Genomic DNA, 27,380 nt, shown 5'->3' with positions numbered 1-27,380 from the left:
ACCAACCAACAACATTGTGAATGCGGGCTACCGGGCAAGGGGCGTCCTAATCCGTGTAAACCAGAGAAGTGTGCGAATATATAAACCCATTTACAAACGATGGTCATGAATGGCACGTCCCTATAAAATTAAAATGGCACCTGCGGTCTCCACCTAGTCTATGGCCATCACCTCCTTAGAGACTTCCGGCCTTACGTGTGATTCCCTACGTCAGCAACCTCAGACACGTGCCTTTTCTCTCTTGAAAATCAGGTTTTATATCGTGCAGCTTCTCCTAAACCCTTCTGAGACTGTATGGTTTCAATGTCCTTCAAAGAACTGAGAAACCTTCTACTTAAGTATCACCCACAGGGGTCCTCTGTCGTCTTTGCTTCAAGCATTCATACGGTTCCTTCGCACTTTACAAAGGAGTCTCCATGAGGGAGCGCCAATAAGACTGTCAGCTAACTTCAAAGTTTCTGACAACAGAAACTTTGCAGGCCAGAAGGGCTTGGCACAAAATATTCAAAGTGATGAAAAGCATGGACTAAAACCAAGATGACTTACCCAGCAAAGCTATGACTTAGAATCGAAGGACAAAAAGCTTCCCAAAGAAGAAAACGTGAAAGGAGTTAGCTCACCACCACCAAACTAGTATTACAAGAAATGTTAAAGGGACTTTCTTAAGAAGGAAAAAATAAAATAAAAAGCCACAAATAATAAAATGGCAATAACTATATATCTATCAACAATTACGTTAAATGTAAATGGATTAAATGTTCCATTCAAAAGACACAGGGTGCTGAATTGATACGAAAATAAGACCCTCGCATTGCTGCCTACAAAGGACCCACTTCAGAGCGAAAGACACACGCAGACTGAAGGTGGAGAGACGGAAAAAGATATTTCATAAAAACGGAAACAAACGAACAAAAAATGCTAGGGTAGCAATGCTTCTACCAGACAAAACAGACTTTAAACAAAGGCCATGGCAAGAGACAAAGGACCCAGCGATCCCGCTTACGGGTATTTATCTGAAGAAACCCAAGACGCCCCGTCAACGGGACACGGGCAGGCGCATGTTCGCTGCAGCGTCACCTGGAGCACCGGGCCGTGGAGGCCCCGGGGTGCCCGCCAGGGGACGAACGAAGACGAGGTGGCGCACACGCACAGTGGGGTAGAACCTCGCCATCCGCAACGGCGCGGGGAGCCCAGGGTGCATTACGTTGAGTGGAGTCAGACAGAGAAAGCAAACGCCACCTGATCTCAGGTGCACACGGAATCTACAGAACAAAACGGAAACGGGCTCACAGACGCAGAGAACGTTCTGAAGACTTCCAGATGGGGGGGTGTCGGTGTAGGGGGTAAAAAAGGGGAAGGTATTAAAAAGTACAAATCGGCAGCGACTGAACGGGCACGGGGATGTGAGTTACAGCACAGGGAATGCAGCCGATGATATTGCAGAACTGGGCATGGTGTCAGGTGGGCACTAGATTTAACGGGGTGATCACCTCACACGTTATACGAATTTCTAATCACTATGCTGTACACCTGAAACCGGAATATAATATTGTATGTTAACTGTAATTGAAAAAAATATATTAAAAATGAAAAAAACAGAAGCAAAAGGAGTCGCCATATTCTTTGATGACGCATGGGCCAGGCCCTCCCGACATTTCGCAAGTCAGATCGCCATGAAGCTTTCTTCCTGGCTGTCGGGCATGTTTTGATGAAATAGCTAAGTTTACAAAACAACCTGTGCGTTGAGAAATGCTGTATAAGCTCAGGTCTGTCTCACTGTAATGTATGCACATTCCAAGGCAAATATCTTGCAGAGACAAATGAGTTCATAACTAGAAAAAGATACAACGCCCTCTAAATTGAAGAGTTTCTTCATCAAAAGTATAGCCGGAAAAAAAACAATCAATGCACAAGAACAACAACAAAAAAAAAACCACGAAACCAAACCAAACCAAACCACACACCTTAAATGACAGGGGGAAAAAGTAAAACATGGAATCAAGATGCCCAATGTGAGAGAGAAATAAACACGGGTCACGCAGGGAGGTAGAGGTTGGGGAGTCCTCCTCTTTTATTGCATTTATAAATGTCATAAAATCAACATGATCGCTTTTAAACGAAAAAAAAATTTTTTTTTTTGATTAAGAGGTATCAGACTGGGAGGATCCTTTCAACGACTAAACGAAAACGGCCCACCCTGCGGTCACCTTCCGCCTCCGTCCCCCGGGGCCGGGGCCGCGCGAGCCGCCACCTCCGCCTGTGTTTCTGCTGCGGTTTCTCCCCGTATTCGTCAAGTCAGAGAGGAAGGATAGTTTTTTTGAAGTCTTCAGTGAATAAAATGCAAACCGATAGGGTTTTTCCTTCTTGCTGAAAATCACGGACCCAGAGCCCCGAGAGCTCTAAGGCTGGGGCTCTAAGGTTAGGCGAGGACTTCGAGGACCACGTGCTGAAGTGGGAGGAGGTCGCAAGCAAAGACAGAAGGCCACATACTTCCCCTAAAGGCTGGGGAGAAAAACAAGGCCAGGCTGCCAGCAGAGCAACGCGCCACGAACTCCAGACAACATCACAATTTTGACTTCCGCTACTTCCTGCCTCTTCATAGACATCGTTCAAAGACTTGTTCCTCAATGGTTATGCTTAAGAATTGTGGGCAAAAATGTCGTTTTTCTGTTTTTATTTTGCTTATCTTTTCCCACAAAAGAATACAGAAATTTGAGCATAAATGAAAGTCGACCTCTACTATAAAAGAAAAAAATGGGTTATTTACTCGATGAAGCCCGAGGATCCTTATTGGAAAATTCTGGTAGTATAAACACAAGCGCTATGTAAACCACTGTTAAAGACAAATTATTTTTATATCCTCCAGAGATGATCCGTGTTTAAAGGGAAATCGTGGCCCTGTAAGTAAACTACGGCCATATTCTTATGGTTTCCAAGGGTGTAAGCTGGTAATAGCACTTTCTGAACATTCGTGTTTCCTCCTCGGATTCACTCACTAGCTTCTCTGGAAAATAATTTCAACTGATTCATGAAGTTCATTAGATAATTTCTTAAACAAGTCAAGTTGCATACAAGATAGCCAAGTTGATGTGTATTTAAATTTTCCAGAAATTATTTTACTTAGATTTTGAGTAGCTACATTGATCAGTTTCTCTGCTGATCTGAGACCTCATTTCCAAGAGTGTGTGTGTTTTTGTTTGTTTGTTTTCCCTTATTAATAACCAATTTTAAAAATCAGCTTGGCAATGCAACTAATACCTTAAAATTAATTTCATTAATTTTATTTCCTCATTTAGAAATGGATTTGCTTATACCTCTGATACTACTATTTTTTCTAATATCCTTGTAAAAGGCCTCTTAATTCAAGATAACACCTTCTGGAAGAATTAACTCAGGCTGTTTGGTTTAAATTCAATCTTTTTCTTGCGAAATTTCATTGTATATCTTAGAATTTTCTTCAAGTAGTTTATAGTTCACTTAAACTTCTACTTATACCATGATTTCCTTTGTTGTTGAAAGGACTTAGTAATACAATAATATTATAACCTAGAATTTTCTCATTTTTTGAAGGCCATCAGACACCAAAAAGAAGCAATAAAGAAATACAGGACATTAAGTTAGAGCAAAAGGATTTTCCATATGACTTGCTGTATCAGTGAATCCTCACTATAACGAACAAAGCAGCACGCTGCTCCCCATTGTGTGATAAAAATCATGCTTCTAGAACGCTTTTCTGAACTGAAAGGCTGCGGGAACCAGTCCCCGGTCTCTCGTGCGCCCAGCTGTGAGTGGGAGCCTCCCCTCTGAGGACGAGGACGTGACCGCCACTGCAGGCCGACCCCTCACGGGCCTGCGACGGCGCGAGCCCGGGGAGCGGAGCTGCCGTCCCACAGCTCCCAGGCTCCCTTCCATCACCGCAGGTGCCGCTACCGGGCCGGGCTCCAGGCTGGCGACGAGCGAGGAAGTCTCCCCTCTCAGACCGGTCTCTCTCTTGCCCTTCCTGCCGCCTTCCCAGCCTGGCCCCCTGGAGGCGGCAGAGCGTCCTGTTCCCTTTATGTGGGTCACAGATGGCCTGAGCCGCATGCTCCGCTCCACGGTCATCAATCAGCATCACGGGCTCTTCTCCCTGCTGGTCCTTCACTCTCAGAACTCGCCTTTCAATCAGGGCGCGTGTGACTGCGCCCTCGGCGGCTTCTCGGCCTGCCCGGCCGTCAGTTTCCTGCGGCCGGACCGCCAGGGGCGCACCTCTGGTCGCCTCCGCCGGCTCGCTGTCGCCCGCCGCCGGCACCTTTCCCGGCCTGGGGAGTGAGGGCCTTAGAAGAGCCCTTCGTGACTCTTTTTTTTTTTTCCCACAGAGCTTTCCCATTTGATAATTCTAAACACAGGCATTTGTGTTTGTAATGAAACACTCACACTTTAACATTTATTGAAAAAATGTCAGATTTTGTTTTCACTATTTCTTATAAAAGATGTACATACGTACACACGCGTGTATCTTTTTGAAGTATGTGTCGAACGTAATAATTTAACATATAACTCCAAAAGCCATTATGAGGTAAATATTATAAATATTAGATAAATACGCCATTCAAAGTAATTTACTCACTCCTCATACATAGGCGTCCGTGTGACCGGCACCGACCCACGTCACACGAAGGCGAGCAGAGGTCGCTCGTGCCCAGAGAGCCGCGTCCAGGGGGGCGCCTTCCACGCCGCACCTGGGGGGACACTGGGTCCCCTGCAGACGCCCGGGGACGCCGTCTGGGGCGAGGGCGTCCGGGGCGAGGGGGTCTGGGACGAGGGGGTCTGGGACAAGGGCGTCTAGAAGATGAGCAGCCTGCGGCCACACGGGGAGCGGGGGCAGCAGGGACGCGGCGTGGCTGCGGCGAAGGCCGAGGGCCGGGCCGCGAGACGCAGGCGCACGGGTGGCGGCGCCGGGGCCCGCGCGCCCGCTGCACCAGCCCCTCGGGTCCGGGAGTCTCGCTGTGTAACGTTTAATTTTCCTGAAACTTGACACTTCTGCACACATATTTAAAACCTTAGAAATCTTTTTCTGAACTAAATATTATATATACTATTTAAGCTAAGGTATAGATTTAAGAAAAAATGAAACTCGAATTTTTTTCCAAGCACGTGCTCAGGCTATTGCATATTTACTCTTTGAGGTATTACAAATGAAGACAAATAGAAAACCAAGGCTTATCCCTTCAAGAAGATGCTTTACCCTGTGAGGAAAGACCTGTACACTCATTCAGAAATTAAGTAAAGACTTACCCTGTCCTAGCATAGGTCTAGGCCATGGAAAAAGGAAGACTGTATGGTTTGGGGATTCCCTGAGCACAGAGAACCTGTGTAGATAGGCTTACAGAGATTGTGAATAAAGCACAGTGTTAAATAAAATCAGACTTTGAGTTACGTGCCTGAGAAGGCTGTGGACAACAGAATTCCTTCACTGGGCTGCTACAGTCTGCAAAACACTCATCACTATTTTTAAACAAATAAAAAAGTAAAGATGGATGAGTATGGTATACTTAATTTTGTTCTCAGAGAAGATATCTCTCGGTGTTCGAAATTAAGAATCGAGTTTGTGCTAAGGTAAAAATTATACAATTTCCATTTTTAACCCTATGTAATACTGATCTGATCAATTAAATTAAAATGATCAAAAAAAGAAAGTTTAAAATTAATATTTTTTATTTATATAACTCTCTGGCTTGCTTTATCTGAGGATTAATTTCTAATAAAGATGAAAAAGCAAGTACTCAAAAAGTAGTAATTAAAAGAAAATACTACAAAAACAAAAACACAAAACGCACGAACCCAACATACTCGTTCATCAACGGATAGTTCTGCCTTCACTGCTGTGCACCTCGGCCCCAGAGAGCGACGGGAGAAGACTATTCCCTCCTACAGAAACCCGCGGAGGGCGGTATCAAGCTGTACGGATGAAGAATAGAAAAAAACGATACACACACACACGCTCGCATACAAAATAAGCAAACATCTGCCTACACAGCTCACTCAACAGGTCAAAGTAAAGAGAAATGAATCATATTTTTTAGTTTTTAAAAAAAACGCGAAGGAAAAACTTAAACTGTTTCTAAAAAGATATACTAATGAATTAAAGAGGTCAACACAGGCATGGACGGAAAAGCTGCAGAAAGCATCAGTACGAACACCACCACTGCGTTAATAATAAACCATCATAGGAGGGATTTAAATGCCTTAGTAAACGAGAACTTAACACTCGTAGATACAGCACTTTTCTCACATAAGCAAATATCAAATAACTTATTTCAAATATAAGACGACACATGTAGTAATATTATTATGGAGTTATAAAGAGGCTGTACATTTATAAGCCAATACAAAGAAAATAAAATTGATTAATGGGTTAAGTCCAAGATGCTTTTGGACTTAAATGTCATTTCTAACACATTTGCTAGGTGACATAAAAAATTCAACAATGAGTAAAAAAATTTAAGATCTTAAAGAGCTAAAAATTTAGTATACGATATAAGAAAGAAAGATCTTAACCACCTTTTAATGCTCAATGTCTGGATGAAAACAATACAAAGGTTAAACAACTCTAATTCCTAAGAGATTAAACTATAAAGAATAAAAACTTGAAATTTTGCCCAAGATATGCACTACAAAACTGGAATTCTGAGAGTAAATTATCATGATTAAAAAAAAAAAAATGTTGACAATTTGAGGACGGTAACCTTGGCAACGAGATGCAAACTCACTTTGAGGCAGCACGAGGAGCGCACGGCTTGCACGGAGCCTGAGGCTCCGGGGGACCTGGTGGCCGCCTGGACGTCAGGGCAGCCTGGGAGTCTCCAGCGAGCGTCATCACTCACCTTGCCCGGATCCACGCACATGGCCCAAAGACATCACCGCGGCCGGAAAAAACCTTCCCTGCTTTCTTACGCCTACAAAAAAGCAATCTTCCTTCCTGGTACATGTCCGGCATAGAAGCCTTGGCCTGATTCTAAAGTTCGCACCATTAGCTCTGACCTTTCCATCGTCTTACTTCCTCGCGGGCCTTCTGCGCCCCGGGCCGTGCTGTGGGTGGACGCGGACAGTACGGAGAAGACCCGGGAACATGCGTTATACAATTACGTAATCACTAGGAACTTCGAGCTCGCAAACTGATGTCGACCAGTTCACAAAATTCCGTAAGAGGGAACACCCGGCTTAGCTAGTGAGCGCTGCTCTAGCGCTCTGCCAGGACGGAAACGTGACGAGGAGGCGCAGACAGCGCGAGCGCAGCGCACCCGGACGGAGACCTGGGGCGCCGGGCCCGGGCGCTGCTGGGGGTGGCGGGCCCTGCCTCAGCACCAGCGGGTCTGCACGCCGAGGACGGGTCACGGGAGCGACGGGCGAAGCCAGTTCGGAGGGTCTCAAGGGACCCGGACCCGAAACGATGGCACACCTGACCGAGACTGTTGGGAAGGAAGTGATGAAAGTGGTGAAATTCTGAGCGTATTTTGCATCTCACAGGTAGGGTGAGGGATGCGCGAGGCGGAAAGGGGTCAGGATGACGCCAAAGCCCACGGCCTGGGAAAACAGAAGGGCGAGCTGTCACCCACTGAGACGGGCATGCCCGCGAGAGAAGCACCTGGGCCAGAGCCGGGGTGGACACAGTCTTTCTGCCCGGACAAGTTAAACGCACAACGTCTATGAGCCATCCAAGTGGAGACCACGCCAGGCGACCGAGGTAGGAGCGTGCCGCTCAGGAGCCAGGCGTGGACGGCACGACACAGGAGGAGGCTGCCCGGCGCCCGGGGACGGCTCCGGGAGAGTGCCAGACGTCCAGCGGGGGCAGGGACGGGGACCCGCCAGGCTCCGGCCCCAGCCAGCGCGCACGTCCTTGGGACGGCAGACGGAACGAGGCGCAGAAATGGAAGCAGGTATTGTAAGGAGCACCTGGGCACAGAGGAAGCCGAAGCCGGAAGATACCTGTTTGGGTGTTTGGGACAATAAAAGGAGACATGAACTGCTACGGAAAGAAACGGCCACATTTAAGGCGAAGATACAGGGAACTCTCGAGTTTAGCTGCCCTCCCTTACCTAGATTATTCTGTGGGAAAAGGAAGAAAAATAGGAGACAAAATCCATAAAGATGCCCAGAAAACACCAGACACATATCTGGATGCAACTATAATGATAGAGTTTTATTTAAAAGTAATGTAAACAAAAAAATTGAGTGGAATTTTAAAATTCTATAAGGTCAGAAAGGGATATGGAGAATGATTATAGGAGACGGTAAAAATGTGAAGATTGAAAACAAACAAGATTAAAATGAACAAAACCTTAGAAACTGTAACGTTTCTGCGGCACAATCTGCAATAATGTTTTGAGTGACTACTACATGTTAAGGCAAATTTCAAGATAAAATAGTACCTTTCCTCGCAATATTCCTCTTCCCAAGGCTACTCAGGATATCCCACGGCAGTGGAAGGGGATGTGTCTAGTTAATTATTTAGCACAAAGAGCATGTGTGAGAAGATGGTTTTATATCTGATTTTGACAACAAGTTTAAAAATACAAATCTAATGTAACACAATAGAAGTGGAAGGCCTGCTCTGCTCTCCTACAGCCCCCTCCACACGGGTTTAATAGCACATGCCTTGGCCAAGGGCCACTGAGCCTCTAAATCTGGACATGGCCCCAAGTGTAGAATTAAAAGCTCCATGACCAAACTAAAAGACAGAATCATTTCCATTCACAGACAATTTTTACTCTTTACTTATTTTCCTCATGTGCTGAACCACATCTTTAAAGAAAGTAATGAGTTTCCTTAAGTAATTCTTTAAATTACCCAAGGAAAACAATTAAAAGAAAAAAATTCAGTATGCCTTTCAACAAAAAATGGAGATACGAATTTCTGGTGTTAAGAAACATCAAAAACTTTCAATTAACACTATTCTTAACATTCTGACAAGAACCACATTTTCAAGTATGAAAAGTGACTGATCTTCACCCTAAACTGCTTTGACGCAACAACGTGGGAGTCACGAGATATCGGCGTGTCCCCCGTGCTGGTGGACCGTAGCTCCTCCACGTCCGGCACTGGCGTCTCGAAGGCCAAGCCTCCTCAAACGACCGGTGTCCAGGTAACGTCCAGGTAATCCGTGTGCCTCCGTCGACACCGGTCCATCCTCCGGAGTGGAAACGAACCAGCAGGTCCGTGAGGGCGCCGGCCGCACAGCACCCGCCGCGCTCGCCTCGCCGCGCAGAGGACGGCGACCCCGTCAGCGCCCCGGCCACGGCTCTCCGCACCGACCGTCTACCCGGCCTCGGGGGTAAGTGCACAGAGACCTTAACGGAGGTTTCTGTCTCGATGAAATGGTAAGGATACGTGGACAGAAGACGCACTTTATCACTCAGAAAAGTGACCTCCTCCAGAAGGGATGCCGAGGTCACCTCTGAAGGGGCTTCAGGAGCAGCACGGGGCCCCGCAGCGCCCCGCAGCGCCCGCCGCGGTGAGGCGGGCCTCGGGCCGCTCTCGAGCCAGGACTGATCTCTCTAATGTGTCTCAGATTGTTTCCCCCACACTGACGGTCGACAGAGAGGCACCAACTCTCCCACCGAGGAAGTCGCACGGGACGTCGGGGAGCCACGGGGAGGACGTACTGGGGGCGGGTAGGGTCCCCGGGCAGGGAGAGCAGCGCGCTGTGGGGGCGACGCCAGGACACACCCCGCACGCGCCCGCAGAGGACGCGGTGCAGACCCACAGAGTCCGGCGGGGCCCTAGTAGGGAGAAGAAAGTCTGAAGCCTGGAGCCAGCCGGCCTGGGCCCCGGGCCGGAGTGCGCCCGGCGGGCTCGCTGTCACCAGCCTCTTCCCAGAGACGCTTAGCATGACCCCCCCAGGATGAAACGGGGCACTGCCTCAGGCTCCCCGCTTTGCAATGCGAGCCCCCAGGGACCGGCAGACACCACAGAGCTGGCCCCGGTCACTGTCACACACCGCCACTAGGGCAGCAGCACTTCCTGAGCGAGGGAGGCGACTTTCCCCAGGAAATCTTTAGAAGCTGAGGTTCCCCGAGGCGGCTTCCCAACGGGAGGCGACTTTCCCCAGGAAATCTTTAGAAGCTGAGGTTCCCCGAGGCGGCTTCCCAACGGTGAGCTGTATTACATAAAATTAAATGCAGTTTACAGCACCTGTGAAGTGCCAGCCTGAGGCTCTTGCTGGTCCCCGGGCTGCACCTTCGAAAGAAGAATTCTCTTCCTCCTGCCTCATTCTTTTCCTACTTTCCCGCCACTCAATCCCAATGACTCCTTTTTTCTAGTTCTAGTGAACAAAGATGGCAAATTTTCAAATGTTACTTTAAAAACACATGGTAGTTTTGTGGAAAAATATGTACTCCTTATATATAACAAATATGTGTGTATATATACTTAAGAGTAATTTACGTAAATATATAGTAAACAAATGTTTATACCTTTATATACACAAAAGAATTACACATATAACTATATGTTACATAAAATAAATAGTGCATATAAATATGCAAAAACAAGCCGCAGAAGGGCACCGCACCCAGCTGTGGTGAGGTGCCATCACTACCGAAGGCGCAGGAGGAGACGCCGAAGTGAAATCTACATCCACCACAAAACCCGAGACTCTGCAGCCTCCGCGGGGTTTTGTTCTTCAATGCGACTCCAGTGACTTTGTCATATTTAAAACCCACTTGATGAGAATCGCATGTCACAGCCGCAGGCAGTGTCTTCCTGATTTAGGTTCTGAGGCTGTTTTTTCTCTCGCCTGAAACTGGAGGCGATGTCAAAATCAACACGAGCTTGAGCCTTTTGGAATCAAAGGGCACCCGGCCACGGTCACAGAGTCGAGGTTCCGGCCGGCGCCCTGCCCCTCCGGGCCTCACTGTCGTCGGCAGCGGCCACGTCACACCGGCCGGCGTCTGCGCGGCGGGAGGCTCGCACCTGGGGTGCAGATGCCCTGAGTCCAGGTGCCGGCTCCCCGCACCAGGACCCTCCGCCTGCCCCGCACACCGGGAGCTGCGTGTCTGTGCGGAGCGCGTGCCCGAGGCCTGGCCGCGACGGAGCCGCGGGAGGGCGGCCGACGCGGGGCAGAGGCAAGGTCCCCGGGCGCGGCGGCGTGTTCTCTTCCTTTCAAGGTATGACTCAGCTGCCGCACACAGGGCATGTCCTGAAGTCATCGAAACGTCATTTACAGTAACAGACACCAATTATGAGCCTTCAAATCAATATTCTCCTTGCCAACTATCTTTTAAAAAATTAAAATAAAATACCAAATAAAATCTTGAGTTCTAAATATAAGGAACTAATAAATAGTGAAGGGGAAAAAGAGCCAGAGGTACTAGAATGAAGAAGACAACATAATTAATATAATTCAAACAGGCTCTCTGCCTCTGCTCACATCCATTAGGACGGGGCTACTGTCAGGAAGCGCACGCGCACGCGCATGTGCACACACACGCACACGCAGACGCGCACACGTCTTATACATCGCGTGTCGGCGAGAACGCAGGCAAACCGGGATTCCCGTGCACAGCTGGCGGGGAGGTGAGTGGGATGCCCGGCTGCCGCGGAGGGCAGGACGCGGCTCCTCGCAAAGGTGCCGCGTCCGGCTCTTGCTGAGTCACGTCCCCTTGTGCGGATGCAGCGCATTTTCCCGGCCATTCATCCATCACTGGACGTTTGGTCTGCTTCTGCCTTTTTGCTCTTGTGAGTTGCTGTGAACATGAGTGTACGAACATCTAAATACTGCACGATTCTACTCTATGAGGCCCCCAAAGGAGACAAGTTCAGAGCCAGACAGTGGAAGGGTGGGTGCCAGGGCTGAGGGTCGGGTCCTTTGCTATAAAGGAATTACTGGAATAGTCGAAAACCTGAAAGAGTCTCCGGACACAGAATACACAGGAGTTCTTTGTCTGGAGCTCACAAATCTTCTCTATGTTTAAAATTGTTTCAAAACTAAAAAGTCTAACGACACGTCACTCAAAACATGGAGAATCTGGGAACGGTCCTGTCTGCCCGGTCCTCGGCATAGAGACGGGGAACGGCCCGGAAACTGCCTGTGACGCGCCGTCCTGCACCACGCCCACCGCAGCGCCTGCCTTCGGCGTGGTGACCAGCGGACGGCAGGACCCAGAGAGCAAGGCCGCGCCCTGCACGCCCTGCTCTCTCGCAGGCCTCGGACTTCTGCATCAGCAAGACGCCACCACTCCCACGGACACACTGTCCAGGTAAGAGGACTCAGGGAAGGGACAATATGCTTCCCTGTGCGTGGAATTTTCTTCTAGAGAATTAGGTAGAAGAGGGCAAAAGTACCTGAGAATGACTGAGTTTCACTCCCAATAAGACAAGAGCACCAAATGCGTAGCATGAGCACTTTTTACCAAAATCGAGTGTCTACGGCTCTGTCTTGCTGGCCCACTGAGCGCCATGCTCACTACTGGCTCAACACGGAAGTCTGCAGACGCTCGGAGCCCCAGACACCCGACCGGGACGCTGCAGCACTTCGGCAGAGGCTCCGCGTCTGCAGAGGCTCGGAGCCCCAGACACCTGAGCGGGACGCTGCAGCACTCCGGCAGAGGCTCCGCGATGCGCTGGCGCACGGCGCCACCTCCCAGGGAGGGGGAGAGCGTGCCGCGCCCAAGCTGCGTTCCCAGCTGTGACGTGTCTTGCTGCAGAGGGGCAGAGGGAGAGAGACTATTTCGCTTATCGTTTATCAAGAGTCATGCCAAAATGCTGTAGTCTTTATTCACTTTTGGTATTTTTTTCCTGTTCAGTGGCCTCTGAACCAACGTTTTAAAGTGATATTATTGGAATTTGTTAAATAACGACCGTCACGACTGAACTAGCCACACGTGAGTGAATGTACTTACCCCTCGGTCCCCCAGAGAGAGCCATAAACACCTGTGGTCATCCTCTGTGCTGTGTATTGCATTTGGAGTTCTGATTTAGCAAAAATGTGTTAAAAAAAAATGTGTGAGAAGGCTGCTGCTGAATTAAAATACATCTGTGTATAAAAGGAGTTTTGCTTATTTTAGTCAAAGCAAGAAAAGTATTACAGTGAAAAACAATTCTTTTGATAACCTAAAAACATCACAAAGTATGAGAAGTTAAAATAACCCCGAAGAAGTGCGGGAGACAGGCGTCGCTCACTGCCTACAAGCGGGCAAGCGGCGGGCGACTCAGGTTAATTACCACGTGCGAAGGGGCCTGACCCGCAGAAACGAGCCACGGGTTCGACCTCGGCGTTACGCTGCGCGGGCGGGACGTGTCCTTGTGCTATTGGGACCGTTTGGCCACCTAGGTTCTCTGCGACTGAGCAGAAAGGGACCGGGTGCACATTCTGACGAGCACACTGGAGGCGCAGGACGCACCCCCATCCGCGCGGCAAGCCCACAAGCCAGGTTAGTGTGCAACAAATCCACAGAGCGATACGTCATCGTCTTACAGACTCCCCTCGTGCACTCACACAGGTATCTGAGAATGGAATGGCACGCCACCACAGACCCTGCCTGATTACAGCACACGGTGAGCCTGGCCCTGGCCACCGGCACACAGATAGCCCAGTCCTGTGCTTCTAAAACGCAGTCGCTTAAGGATCTGTCATTGCCTTTAAAAACTTGTAAAAACACATGGTAAAATATACTTTACGGTCACACTTAAAATAAATCCTCCCCAACAGTGCAGCTTCTGGGATATGTTTACTACTTTTTATATTATCTTCATGTGCCCCAAACTACCACCATGGAATTTTGGACATACACAAATTTCAATTAATATTTGTCTACCTGTCAGGGTATACTTATCTATCTTCTTAAATACATATTTTAAAAACGAATGTGTTAAACATTGGAATACTTTCAATACTCATTTACAACTAAATGCTGTAAGGTACAGAAATGCACAATTTACTTTGAATTTTATATCTCGTAAACAAAAACGCTGTATAAAAGTTACTCCTTTAGACGCACATATCATTACATGTATTTTTCTATATTAACTAAAGATCGGTGACCTGATTTTTTTAGATTCAAATGCCAATCGAAAAACCAGGTAAGAAGAAGTGTGGCAGCTATTTATAAAATGAATTAAGAAAAACATATCATCAGCATGAAGGGGACAACAGGAATAAAGAAGCTTCTAGTGCGTTTTACGTCGCGTCATCATCCAGACACACTATAAATGACACTAAGACTCCAGAAAAGGTGCCGAGGTTTAGTCCCTGCAACTCTTCATGAAAAGAATCAAAAAACCCAGAGCGCTGAGTGGACTGTGGCACACGGGACGCTCCCCTGTGATGTCCACGGGACCCGAGACCCTCGCTCCCGCGGCACAGACCGCGCCGGCCAGCAGGGTTACTCCGCGGTCTGAGTTTAGATCGTCTGCTGGAATGTTGAGCACATTAAACCTGCAGGTCAATGAAAATCAGCTTTAAAAAATAATTAACGTAAAACAGCAATGAGATTTTATCGCAAACATGTAAGAGAATCGATGGGGTCCTCGGAAAATTCAGCAGAGAAAAGGAAGAGGAGCATGTCAGGATAAAGATCCATGAAAAGCGATTCCTTACTTAATATCCAGTAACGAAATCGTAGCCACAAGTATATATTAGGCTGCGTCATTATAGAAACAAATATTGATCAAAAGTCAAAACCATTAATATATTCGCATGCTAAAATGCTGGATATTTTCAGCAATTAGATTATGTACTTATTAGAATAATACTCTGCTTATCGAGTTTCATGGATATAAATTTAAACAGCAAAGGCCATAGCTGATTATATCACTGAGTTAAAAATACAATGTTTTTCATCTTCTGTACCACCAAATTCTAGATTTAAGTAAGTCAAAGCTTGTCGAGAACCATATATTTCACTCATGTGTGGGATATAAAACTGAAAGCGGCGAACGGACAAGTCAAACAAACGGAGACTCATGGACCCGGGGAGCCACCGCCGGAGGGGAGGGAGGCGGGGGAGTGGCCGATCGGGGCAAAGAGGGTCAAACGCGCGGCGGCGAAAGGAAGCGTGGGTGGTGAGCGCGCTGCGACACGCATGCGCAGCCTAGAGCGTTTTATTAAAGAAGGCAACATGCGCTTGAAATCTGTGTGATTTTATTAGCCAACGTCTCCCCAATAGATCAAATTAAAAAATATAAAAATAAAAATAAATAAGTCCGAGTCACCACACAAAAAGCCAGCAACTGTGGGATAAGATAAGAAATGAAGGAACAGTATCCTGGTAGGGGACAGAGACCGTGTGGGCCGCAGCCCCTGCCTGGCGAAGGCCGGGCACTCACAAGCACGCGCCCAGCAACCTGGGGGAAGCCATGGAGGACCGGGCTTGGAGGAACCGTACCCCACAGCATGGCGAGCCCTTCCTAGCGAGGCTGATGACCGAAAGCCACTTTCTCCCCCAGGTCACCTGCCAACTCCCACGCAGGTCCACATCGGGCTTGTCCCAGGCCAAGGGGCTCCGCTGGAGGAAAAGAAGGCCAGCAGAAACGGTGCCTATCCCAGTGACAGACTGGGGACAAGAGGACCCGGATGCAGGGCTCGCCTCCCCACAGGGCGTCTGCTCTGGCGAGGCGTGGAGTGGAGGGAACGAAACAGACCGCAGTTTACTATGGCTGCACAGCACCTGGGAGACAAAATCCTGCAGAGAGAGGAACCTGCCAGGAACAGCCTCACCCCCCTGACTATGACGCTGCATGGGGTACGAGGCTGAAGAACCTCTGAAGGACGAATGCAGACCCTGCGCAGTCTCCCAGGGCTGAGGAGGGAAAGCCCACCTTCACCCAGTGGGTCGCAATCAAACACTCAGGACATCCGCAGCTCGCGAAGAGGGACAAACCACAGGGGCCCTGACAGCCGGCCGACGTGGCCTGCTCCCTTGCTGGGAGAGGTGTCAACCTCATCTCTTCTGCCGGACGGGAGAGCGAGGCCATCTCCTGACCAGGTGAGACCATCTGGGTCTCTCTGTTCTTTCACACACCAAGTTGAGCCACGACCAAGAAATTTTCAGAAAAGCAACCGGGCAAGAAAATGCATCCAATACTTCAGAGTGCAAATAACCAAAGACTCTGAAAAGAGAATGATTATCATATTAAGAAAAATAGATAAAAAAGAGGGACACCGTGGATGGAAAAATAGAGAACTGCAAGACAAAACTGTGATCTACATGATAATTTCAAATGAACTTTCTAGAACAAAAAGATGAAATATCTTTCATTAAGCATTCATCAGATGGCTTAAAAGGAGAGTCGGTATATTGAAGGACGGGACTAGTAAATTCTGAGACAGAGTGGACAGAAAATACCAAACCGGAAGAAGAAGAACGGGAAGAGCAGATCAGACACGTGGGACACACAGACAGGCCATCGTGTACGTCCTGGGAGTCCACTAAGGAGAGGGAGAGACGAAGCAGCAACGTCCAAACAGGTCGCAGCCCGGAAGGTCCAAAACTGTAACAAACATCAACCTCCAAACCCGCGCGTGTGTGCAGGCACACACAGGCACACGCACGCACGTGCACACGTCGCATTATCACCAAAGTGCGAAAAATCAAAGACAAAAAGACGATCATAACAGCAGCTCGTGGTGGAGGGAAGAGAGACTACCTTCAAAGGAACGACGCCACGTTTTCTAGAAAAATGGAATGTACTGTGGGAAAAGCAAGCTCTGGCCGTTTCTCAGGGTACGAAAGGAGGCTGGACGGAAAACGGCACCTGTGAATTGGAATAAAGAAGGCGAGGTACTTGCAGGCAATGTGCTCGGCAGCTAGCTATGTGTTAGAAATGTCACATGTCACAACTCTCTGAAATAAATGTATTACTACTTCCTTCTGCACATGGAAACCTAAGTTACTGGCCAAAGGTCTCGGTTCCAAAGTGGTGGAGCCGAAACGCAAATCCAGAACTGTCCAGGACAACGGTTAGGCCCTCGGATAGTCGGCTCTGTTGCTTGATTCAAAGAGAAGGAAACAAGAACACTGGGGAAATGATGTGAGGTTTGAAAAAAGAAAGTTAACAGAGTAGCGTGCAAAGGTTAAAGTCAATAAAATAAAGGAAAAATAATGGTGGAGCGACACACAAAATCTCAAAACTATAGAGAACAGAGACTAGAGGTTAAGTACAAAGTTAAAATTAGAACGGCTGATAAAAAGGAGAGCTGCAGACCACACTTGCCTGATGCGGTGAATGAAATGGCTCTAAACACGTCATTTGACCTAATCACATTATTTACTTTTTTCTCTACCTGCTAAGAGTTTGCGACGGAGAGCAGGATGTAATTACATAGTGTTATTTGAGATACACACGGATTTCACAGCATAATCCTAACAAGTTCTAAGGAGACACTCAGCACATCGAGTGGCAAAACCACTAACAGAAACGAATATAAATCTCCTTCAATACTTAAATCAAATATAAAACAATAACCATGACAGTTTAATGACTATCTCAAAAGATTTTTTAAAAAACAGAACTGTATACCAAAGCCTCTCAAATTCAAAAATGAATAACTATCAAAGTTTATGATGTACAAAATACCGACCATAAAAATCTTTTTAAAATATAAAAATAGAAACAGAATCATAAAATACTATTTTAACCTACCTCCGAACCGTAAACATAAAACAAAAACAAAAACAAAAACACGTATTTAGGAAAAGATGCAGAGTAACTCTCGTGGGGAGAGTCCCGGGCTGGTGAGCAGGGCCGGGCACCGTCCCGACGGGCAGGTGTGGACGCCAGGGCTCGGCCAGGCTCGGGTCTCTCACCCTCCGGGCCCACGCTGCCGCGGCAGACGCGGCGAGGACGTGCGCGCCGAGCTCGGTCCTGGCGCTCCAGGGAATCCTTGAGCCGGACGCCGGACCCCCCCCCGAGCATCCGTGACCTCGCCTGGCCCCGCCGCCCGTCCTTCCGAGCGCGCTCCCGCGGCCCTGTGCCTTTCCCCGCGCCCCCGGGTCCCGGCCTCCGCTCCGCACGGCCCGGCGGGCCCCCCTCGGCGCTGCGGGTGCCGCCCCGGGCCGCCCCGCTTCAGGCTGGGCCTCGGGCCCGGCCTCTGCCTTGGCCTCCAGGCTCACGCGCACCACCCCCGGTCCAGGTCTCCCTGCAGCGCCTGGCGGCCTCTCGAACGAAGCCCGAGTCCCGGGCCGAGTCCCGGGCAGCGCGCACGCGGCCCCCTCGGCCTTCGCCGGCGCCGGGGGCCCCTCCGCGACTCCGTCCACCCCGCCGGGCCCCCATCTCTCTCCTCACACCCAGCGCGCAGCAGCGCCTCGGCGCCGCCTTCAGAGGCCAGCGCACCCCACCACCCCGTCGCCGCCGCCCCGCGCTCGGGCCTGGGCCTCCCTTCGCCGGTCTGTCCTCCGCGCCGGGCCCCTCCTGCCCGGACCGCCGCCCTCCGCACCCTCTGAGGAGCATGACGACTCCGGAAGCGGGACAGGGGCCTTCCCACGCACCGGGCTGTGCTGCGGAGCGACAGAGCCGCTGCGGCACCGAGGGACGGCTGCCGCTAGGAAGGCCTTTTCCACACCCAGGCTCCACGAACCTGGGCAGAGCTGCCAGTCCTGCCTCGTGGGCACGTGTTTCTACAAAAAAGAAGCATGGCACCAGACACGACACGTGGCCTAATGCGAAGGTTCTGAACTCAGGGATACTCGAGAGAGGATGGTGGCAGCGATGAGTTTTTGCTTAGAGATCTTGCCTCATCAAACCTGAACAACCACCAGTAAAGGGCATCGCTTCTAAATGACATCAATGCAGAGATGCAATGAGTAAGAAAGACAACAACGGGATCTCATTTCACTAAGACAAAAAGGTGCACGGCAAAGACCCGTGCCTTCTCTAAGAGTGGGACTACCTCAGTTTTTGTTTTTTTTCAAAGAATCCTGGGAAACCATTTGTTATAAAACACGCCCCACCTACGAATTCAGCGTAAGGGGTCAGGAGAAAGCACACTCCCATCGCCCGGGTCTCAGTCCATGTCAGCTTAGCGTCTTTGTGACTTCAGGGAAGATGAGTGAACGAGTCCACACTGACTTTCAGAAGACTGATGTCACATCGATAAAAGAAAAAAACCGGTTGCTGAGAGGTAATTTGGTATCTATATTTCTTAAACATTTATTCTAACTAAAAGAAACATTATCGTTAACAGGTACAAAGAATACTGTGTACTCCATGTGTTTCTAGGCACATGTATCTATCCACTCGCCAGGCACCTGTCTGCTCACTTATTCATTCCTACGGTGTATTCCTTAGAATTAGATTTTAAAACAATGTACTTGATCCTACTATAATGACATAATAAAAATAATAAGTAAACACACGTTTTATAAAACAATATACCTAATAATTACCACAATTTCATTTCTAAGCCCCACAGTTATAGTATCTTGATGTCATTTATGTATAGTACTATTAATTTCCATTTGATTTTGTCTCATCCTAGTATGATATCCATCCATGGACACATGAATTGAAATTCTAAACCTTCTCCATCTCAAGAGGTGCAATTCCAATGACATTATACTTTACATGTTTAATAATTATCAATATTCATATTAATTTTGTTGTTTCGATCATGTATCAGTAATTATAATAATAATTCTTTCCAGAAAATTTTAACATTTGCAGCTTTACGGCCAAAGATATAAAAAACAACAACAAAAAACCTAATGCTTCAATGTGTGTATCCATAGGTGTTATGTATAGATACACACAGAGAGAGAAATGATAGGATGATCATTAAAATATTTTCACATATAAAGGCCATAAAACAAAATGTATGAAGAAAGTGGAAGAGACATGAATTCAAGAAGAAAAACAAATATAAATTTTCCGACAGTTAAAGAAGGCGGCAGTCACGTATTTGTTAAATGGATGGTGCTGTGTATCAAGTCGTCTTGCTGGTAAGATGAAGGTGATTCGTGGTCAGAGACCACCTGCTTGATGTCAAATACTCTACGCCATTTATATGCTTAACCTCATTCGATTTACTCCTCATGAGAATTTTGAAATGAGTGATTCCCCATATTTTTAGTTGAATAAACTGATTTTCAGAGGTTAAATAACTTGGCCAAGACTGCATCAGTTAATAAAATGGCTGTTAGGATTAAAATTCAGGTACCGGATTGTAATAATCCTGCGCAAGACTTTTATTTATTATGACGTGTTATTGTATTTCCTCTCACGGTACTTTCCATTTATGATCTCATTTGATCCTCACAACAGGCTACAACTTATCATATCAGCTTTACAGATAATGAAACTAAGACTCAGGGAGTCAGAGAGATTTGTCCCAGGAAATGAAGCTACTTAGAGACACGGCGAGAACTTAGAGGCTGTAACCCCGGCTCTAGCTTGCTTTCTAGAATCCTACGCAAACACAGACTGAGATATTTAAAGTAACATACACTAGGTCACACCGCTGGATAGAGGAAGGGCCGAATTAGTTCAAAACTAGGTCAACTGGTTATCAATCAAATGAGCTTTCCAACACAGTGTACTGTGTCACTGCCGCAGGCGGCATTGTGAGCATCGGCCACAGTCGTGAAAGCCTCGGTGCGCAAGGTTGAGAGGCCCGGCTGAGCTGGGCTACCTGTGCCTATCCACAGCGGACAAACGCTCACTCGCTGCTCCAGGATAGTGTGGGAAACCTAACCGCCTGTGTGCGGCTTTGATCTCTGCACAAAGTCCAATCTAACTTACAGACATTTAGTATCATTTAATGACATCTCCCTCGGCTCCGCTACAGGTGAACAAACAGATCATTAAAACATAAGGAGGAAAAATTTTAATAATCCCAAAAGGTTGACATCTCCAGAAAAATACAGTATATTAGAAATAGAAAAGTCTTTTTAAACACATACACCCATACAGGCTCTTCCATTAAGCATGAAAGAATGGAAGAGCGAAAAGGTTGAAAAATCAAATAGAAATACGATTTTCTTACCAAAACAGCACAGCACTTTTGATGGGCTTGGATAATGTCGCAAATGACTTAAAATAATGAAAAATTACACACAAAACCAATAGCAAGTTCCAGCTAAAATGGCCGATACGACTTATACCTGACTTCTCTGTGCCTCAGCCAATGTTAGGTGGAGATGCTCGTTATTAAAGTATTCATTCCCCTTCATACTGTTCAAACTTGGACCGTACAACGAGGGTTGAATAACAGAAGTCAGGCCTCTACTCCAAAGCATCATAAATTTTAATGATAAATATTTTATATTTTCCTCCCCTCATTATAAAATAAAAAGTTGTGAAGAAAACAAAAGATAATTATGGTATCGAAAAATCCGATAATGCTAGATTTAACAGTATGCTTATGTTGCAGTCTGCTACTAAACAATTTGCATTGAAAATGTAGTAGGTATTTATCTCTATCACTACAACTATAAATAGGAAAGTATAAATCAGACCATTGTGACAGTTCAAGTGGAAAATTTAGGAGCAGAAAGCAGAAAGAGGTTCAGTAATATATGACAAATTCAATTATTTATTTAGGTTTAAATCTGGTAAAAATGTAATCAAATTTTAAAAATGCAATCAAAGCAGATTTCTAAATAGCACAAAAAGAAGATGAGAGACAAGATTATTTTCACCATAAAGATTCTGATCTAAGAGCCTAAATAAAAAGTAAAAAGAAACACACTTTCTTCATGGAGGGTGACGATGTCCTACAAGAGTCTTTCATCATACGAAACACACACCTCCTGTAACATAACTCTAACGTGAGGGAAAACGAGGTCATTTTTTAAAGTAAACTGTTGTTATAAGGTAACTTTTAATTTGTACACATAATGTAAATCGCTATGGTGAACGCACGTTGGGTCATGGAAACCACGGTAGCTGGATTCAGACGCGACCCAGCAGCCCAGGTGTTCAGGAAAAGTGCTGTTAACAGTGAGGATTGATGATCTAATCAAACTGTCACAGCCAGATCCTCGGCAGGGTGGCTGCGGGATAATATTCAGAAAGCAAGCACATGCTTAGTGTTACTTTAAATTGATGCTGACATTTTCAATTGTGAAAAGAAATTTTTTCCTAAGTAATATAGGAAACAACTCAGCTAACCTTCCGGAGGATATCAGATAATCATGGTAGGTTGTTGTGTGAGAGCTAACTTCTCAGAAATGTGAGCACATATGAAATACAAATAATCGGACATTTTAGAGATTTACTATAGTAATCAACATTTTAATTACTTTCTGTTTTCTTAGATGTACAGTACTACTGCGATGAATATTCTCTCCATGTACAAACAAAGCAATATTTTTAGCCTGGTATTTGCATTTGGTGGCGAAAAATTCCCATAAGGGTACAAATAACCAAGAGTCACGTGCTGATTAATCTAAGAAATCTGAAGTCACGTGTTAATTAAAGTAATTAATATGATCTTTGCTAGTAGTGCTATGCATTTGTCACGTAGCATGCATAGAAAAACTGTGACTGGATAGTCAGACTTCAAAAAAATGTCTAACCCTGCAATATGAAGTTTTTTTTAAAAAAAAAATTATTGATGGCAATTCAATAAAAACGGAGTGCCTAATTATTAAAACAGCTCCTCCCAGAAAATCCCTACACCGCTCTACACGTGTGTGGTTATTTACAAGTAACTCAAGTGTGCAAAGACGTGTTCTTCACATAAAGGCAGGGAAAGGCAGTGGGACACGCCCGGCTTCCCGGGAGCCGTCCCCGCCGCGGCGCCCGAGCGGCCCGGGTGCACAGCGGTCCCCCCACAGGTCCTCGCGCCCGTCTCCCTGGCAACGCCCTGCGCGCCCCACGGCGGCCTCGCTCCGCATCCAGGGGCGATGGAGAGGGCTGAACTGCTTCAGCGCTCCAAGCGCTACGCAGCGTCCTCGCGCAGCGTTTGTCCTCCGTCACTCCAGACCGTGGAAGGGGCGCCCGTCAGCGTCCCTGCTGACGACAACCGCGCCGTCCCTGCCGCGCACTGCTGCCACATGCATCCACGGGGACGCGACGCGGCTTCCCCGGTTCTCGCGTCAAGGTGACAAAAGCAGAAACGCTGAACCTTTTCCACGAGGCATCTGAACACGCTCAAACGGTTTCTGGTGAGACCGACTCATTTCGTAAAAATCTGCCCTTTGAAAATCTGATAAAATCTAGTAAGATGTAAAAGAAGCTGCAGACAGCATTTCAGAAAATCAGTTTCACCCCCGTTCACTTGGGTGGGGGCCACAGTTCCCGAGGAGGAGACACCGGACGGAAGGCCTGCGCCCACTCCGCACGGAGAGGACCCCTCGGCCACAGCCGCCACCTGCTGGCGGGCGGCCAAACACTGAGGGGCCACGGGGCCGGGTGAAAGGGGTGGCCCCAAACGCGGAACTGCCAGCAGGAACAACCCCACAACGCCAGGGCCCACTAAGGCCAGCGGCCCGTCCCACGGGGCATGGAGGCACCGAGGGCCACCACTCATTCGCTGGGACACCGGGCTGGGAGGACTCAAGGCTCACGGTACCTGCGTCTGACATTTTAAGAAGATCGTCTAAGAATTACAGGGTGGTAAAGTTGGGCCTGGTACCATCACCCGCTAAGAGCCAGAAAAAGTCTTCATTTTATTTTTTTTAAATGTTGTTATCAGACCCATTCCTTCACTGTCACTACTGAATTCTACATGGCATGACACCGTAAGATACCTTACACGATGGAAAAGTAAAAAGTTCTAGCGGATGGCAGCAGAGTAACACAGACGGCCACATTTGCCGCGCACCTGTATTTGACGATTCATTACAAACTTAATCATTAAAGCTTTCCTGGAACATCAAGAGTTCGAGAAAACATGTTCACATTAAAACTAAAGGAAATAAAAACATGAAATCTAAAGTGAATGTATTAAGTATTACTTTTCTTTCCACTGGACTATCACTATTTGATAATACAAACACAGAGAATATATTCTCAATATTTTCTATCAAAGTATTGTTAGTAAAAAGAAGGGGAGAATGAGTTAGAGAAGAATTTTAGAACTAATCTCATGCAAAGCAAATTAGAAATTTCTTCTCTGAAATCTCATATTTCTGTATTTAGCTAAATAAAATACGGGTTTATCATGATATAAGGATAACATTCTTTGCCATGCTTCCAATACACACAGTAAAGTAACTGCCACGACTCGCCGGTGGGATGCCGAAGGGGAAAACTGGTCAAACATAGCGAAACGTGAACTCCTTGGGCAGCTCCAGTTCCAGGATGTACACGAGGGAAATAACTTGGAAAAGAGTGACACATAGCACCCGTTTTCGCAGTTAAAACTCAGAAACATTCTAAATGTTATTAAAAAGTAACATCGTGGTACATAAAAACAATAGAGTAGAAGGCCATTAAATTATACTGTAAATCTGTACTTATAAAATTGCACAGAACAATGTCCATGACATACAGATGAAATAAAGCGAGCTGCAAAACATCATGGGCAGTGCGATTCCCATTTCTACGAGGTTCTAGGCACGCGTGAACACAGGCGCGTGAGGACGGAGGGCGCCACCACCGACAGACGTCAGCCCAGCCGACAGTGCCCGGCCGAGCAAGGAGATCTAGGGTTCTATCTACTTTTTTCTATTGTATATGTTGACTGCATTTTTTTTAATGAGCACAAATCATTTACTTAAAAAGTTCCTTTAAAAATGAAATGCTTCATTTTTTTAAGATAATCTGATATGAAATTAGAAGGAAAAAGGAAATGGCTCTATTTTTAAGGAAGAACATTTTCTTCTAGCACGGCCATGTGTTAATACACCATTTTGAAGGGCCCATCTACTTTCGAGACCATGGGAATGTTTATTGTTCACACAGAGTAATTCACACTCCCATTCTGTCATTTCCATGATGAGTAGCGTTCATTTAAGAGGGAACAGAGAGAGGTTAAAGGTGTTCACTGCTGCTTCCATAAAATGCTTTTCCATGTGAGTCTCCGCCTCCTGCACCGCCATCACTAACACGCCATGCAAACCAGCCACGAGACTTACACGTGTACCTGCTATCTGTTATGAAATTTTGGTCAAAATACTAAACTGCATCTTAATTACAGGTTGAAGAGGCATGTACTTACAGGTATAATATTTCCAACTGCCTTTCATTTTCAGGAGATAATTGAATACACTCAGAAAATATAAAATTAACAACTTAAAGCTCTGACGAATGACTTGAAAGAACATTCTATTCCATTCAAAGTTTCTCTGATACCATCAAGTCGCCATTTTCATGGCCCGCGTCTGTGACGCTCTGAATGCACCGTGATGCACACGGTGAATCTGGATTTCCACAAAAGCACCTTGATGACAACATGGAAACCTAAGGACAATTTTATAAAATTAATCTCAGATATATTGACCAAAGGATAGTATCACAAACTAAATAAGTGATAAAGATTGATTTCAGGCTTCTCTCTATCGCAGTATTAAAAATATATATTCATATATTGCATTTTATACTGCACATTTTCCTAAAAAAAATTTAAAAAAATAAAATAATTAGAAAGGCCAAAAGATGGCAAGGAGAACATGAATTGTAGAAGGCAAGAGGTCAGAAGTTCATTTCCATTAAACGAAGCTATCAGAAAAGATAAATGATCTCAACAATTGAAAAAATTAAGGCATGAGGAAGCAATGTGACTAAAGTTTTGCTTATTAGAAAAATCAGAATAAAAAATAATATGAGAATAAAGAGAATCACAGCTGAATTTAGACTGTAACAGAATATAATCTAATCAGCAGACTCAGAAGTAAGGAAGTATATAAAATTAGCACAAGAATAACACAACTATAATAGAAAAGTGTTATGTACCATTAAGACCAGGTATTACATAAAGGAGATCAATTCAGAACTCACTCAGAAGAGTTAATTTATTCTTTTGACTAAATGTGCTTTGTGCTCAGGCTATGTCACATGAATACTTTCATTGGAAGACTTTAAAATATAAAGAAAGACTGTGTGTGTGCATCTGTGTGTACATAAGGATATTTCTCTGCCCCTGCTTAATGACAGAAAAGTCTTCTATTGCTACTAAAGGTATCAAAAGCCATGAGTAATCAATAAAACGAGGGATCAAGACACACTGGTATTTTGGGTGAAAACTGAAGTGTAACCATAAAGTAATGGCATGGGTAAGCTTTGGCTAACAGACTAGCAAAGAAATAAACAAAGATTTTTGTCAAGAATGGCAGCACTACTGAAATAGAGCCTCAAAGTGACAAATGTACCTAAAACTAATAAATATGTAATTTGAGGTTAAAAATCCACCCCCTTGTGCACACAAGAAATCCTTAGTTAACAAATGCTCTATATTAAGCCAAACGGCATAATTCTTGACACAGAGGTTGAAGTAGACATTGCACGAGAACATTATCACTGTCTCTAGTGAAATGAGAAGGAACGTGAACTTCTCAAATGCTATTTCTGGGATCAACGTCTCCTCAGCGCTCCCGGGTTATGCAGCGCTCAGCACCAGGTAATAAATACCTCATACGAATCAGTGTTACATGACTTCAGATAGTTGCATGTTAAGTTTAAATATTAAAATCTGAAGTGCCACATTTAGGAGTAAAACACAAATGTTAAAACTTTATGCTTCAGAGAATGAAATCTGGATAAAACTGAAAAGCAGGAATTCTCCCAAGTGATCCTTTACTACAAATTAATTCACATTAGCGGATGGCTTTCTATGCCCAGTGCTGGGAATGCTTCCGTCCTATGGGAAACAGTTCATGCAAAACACTGAATTTACATATTTCACTATTATGTTCAGTTGTTTTCCTCAGAAAGAGCATCAAACCTCTGTGCTAAATTTAAAATGAATTACAATTTTGCTGAAGGTTTAATTGCTAAGTAATTTGTTTGAATAGTTTAAACAATTTACAATTTCAGTCAACATAAAAATTTGTGGGCAATCAGATGGGAAAACTCATAAAACCACAGCTAAATTCCTAGTAATCAAAGTTTTATAGACTGAAATAGCCTTTAACTAACAAATTATCATTATGATTTGATGTTAACTGCATTACCATATTTTAATTCATTTGAAAATGTAAGGAAAAAACAGTAAGCCATTAGATCAGTAAGGGATTAAATTTTTTCATTTTCAAATATCAACACTATTATAAATCTAAACACAAATTTCAAATTTTCTGTCATTCTTCCAGGGGTTCAAAGAGAAAGTAGTTCAAACATAAAAATGGAATTAAGTTTGAAAGCAAGAAAAACTCCCTGAGATTCTATTTCACAAGTTATAAAATGAGCTTATCGATTAAAGTAATAAAGACTGCTTTTCTTCCAACAGAGATAGTCTCTTCACTACTCGACCAGTTTCTGAACTTGGTCATAAACTAATAAACCCCTAAAACAAATGAGAAGAA

General features: G+C 45.8%; 1 protein-coding gene across 1 annotated transcript in view; it reads right to left on the bottom strand.

Annotated features, from left to right (window-relative positions):
* ZNF407 (zinc finger protein 407) overlaps positions 1-27,380 on the bottom strand; it is a 333,803-nt gene that overhangs the window by 154,420 nt on the left and 152,003 nt on the right. The gene's annotated exons all lie outside the window — the stretch shown is intronic.

The sequence above is a fragment of the Rousettus aegyptiacus genome, unplaced genomic scaffold (genome assembly GCF_014176215.1).
Source record: "Rousettus aegyptiacus isolate mRouAeg1 unplaced genomic scaffold, mRouAeg1.p scaffold_m13_p_12, whole genome shotgun sequence".
In the NCBI taxonomy this organism is placed as follows: Eukaryota; Metazoa; Chordata; class Mammalia; order Chiroptera; family Pteropodidae; genus Rousettus; species Rousettus aegyptiacus.
This window is presented reverse-complemented; position numbering and strand designations above follow the sequence as displayed.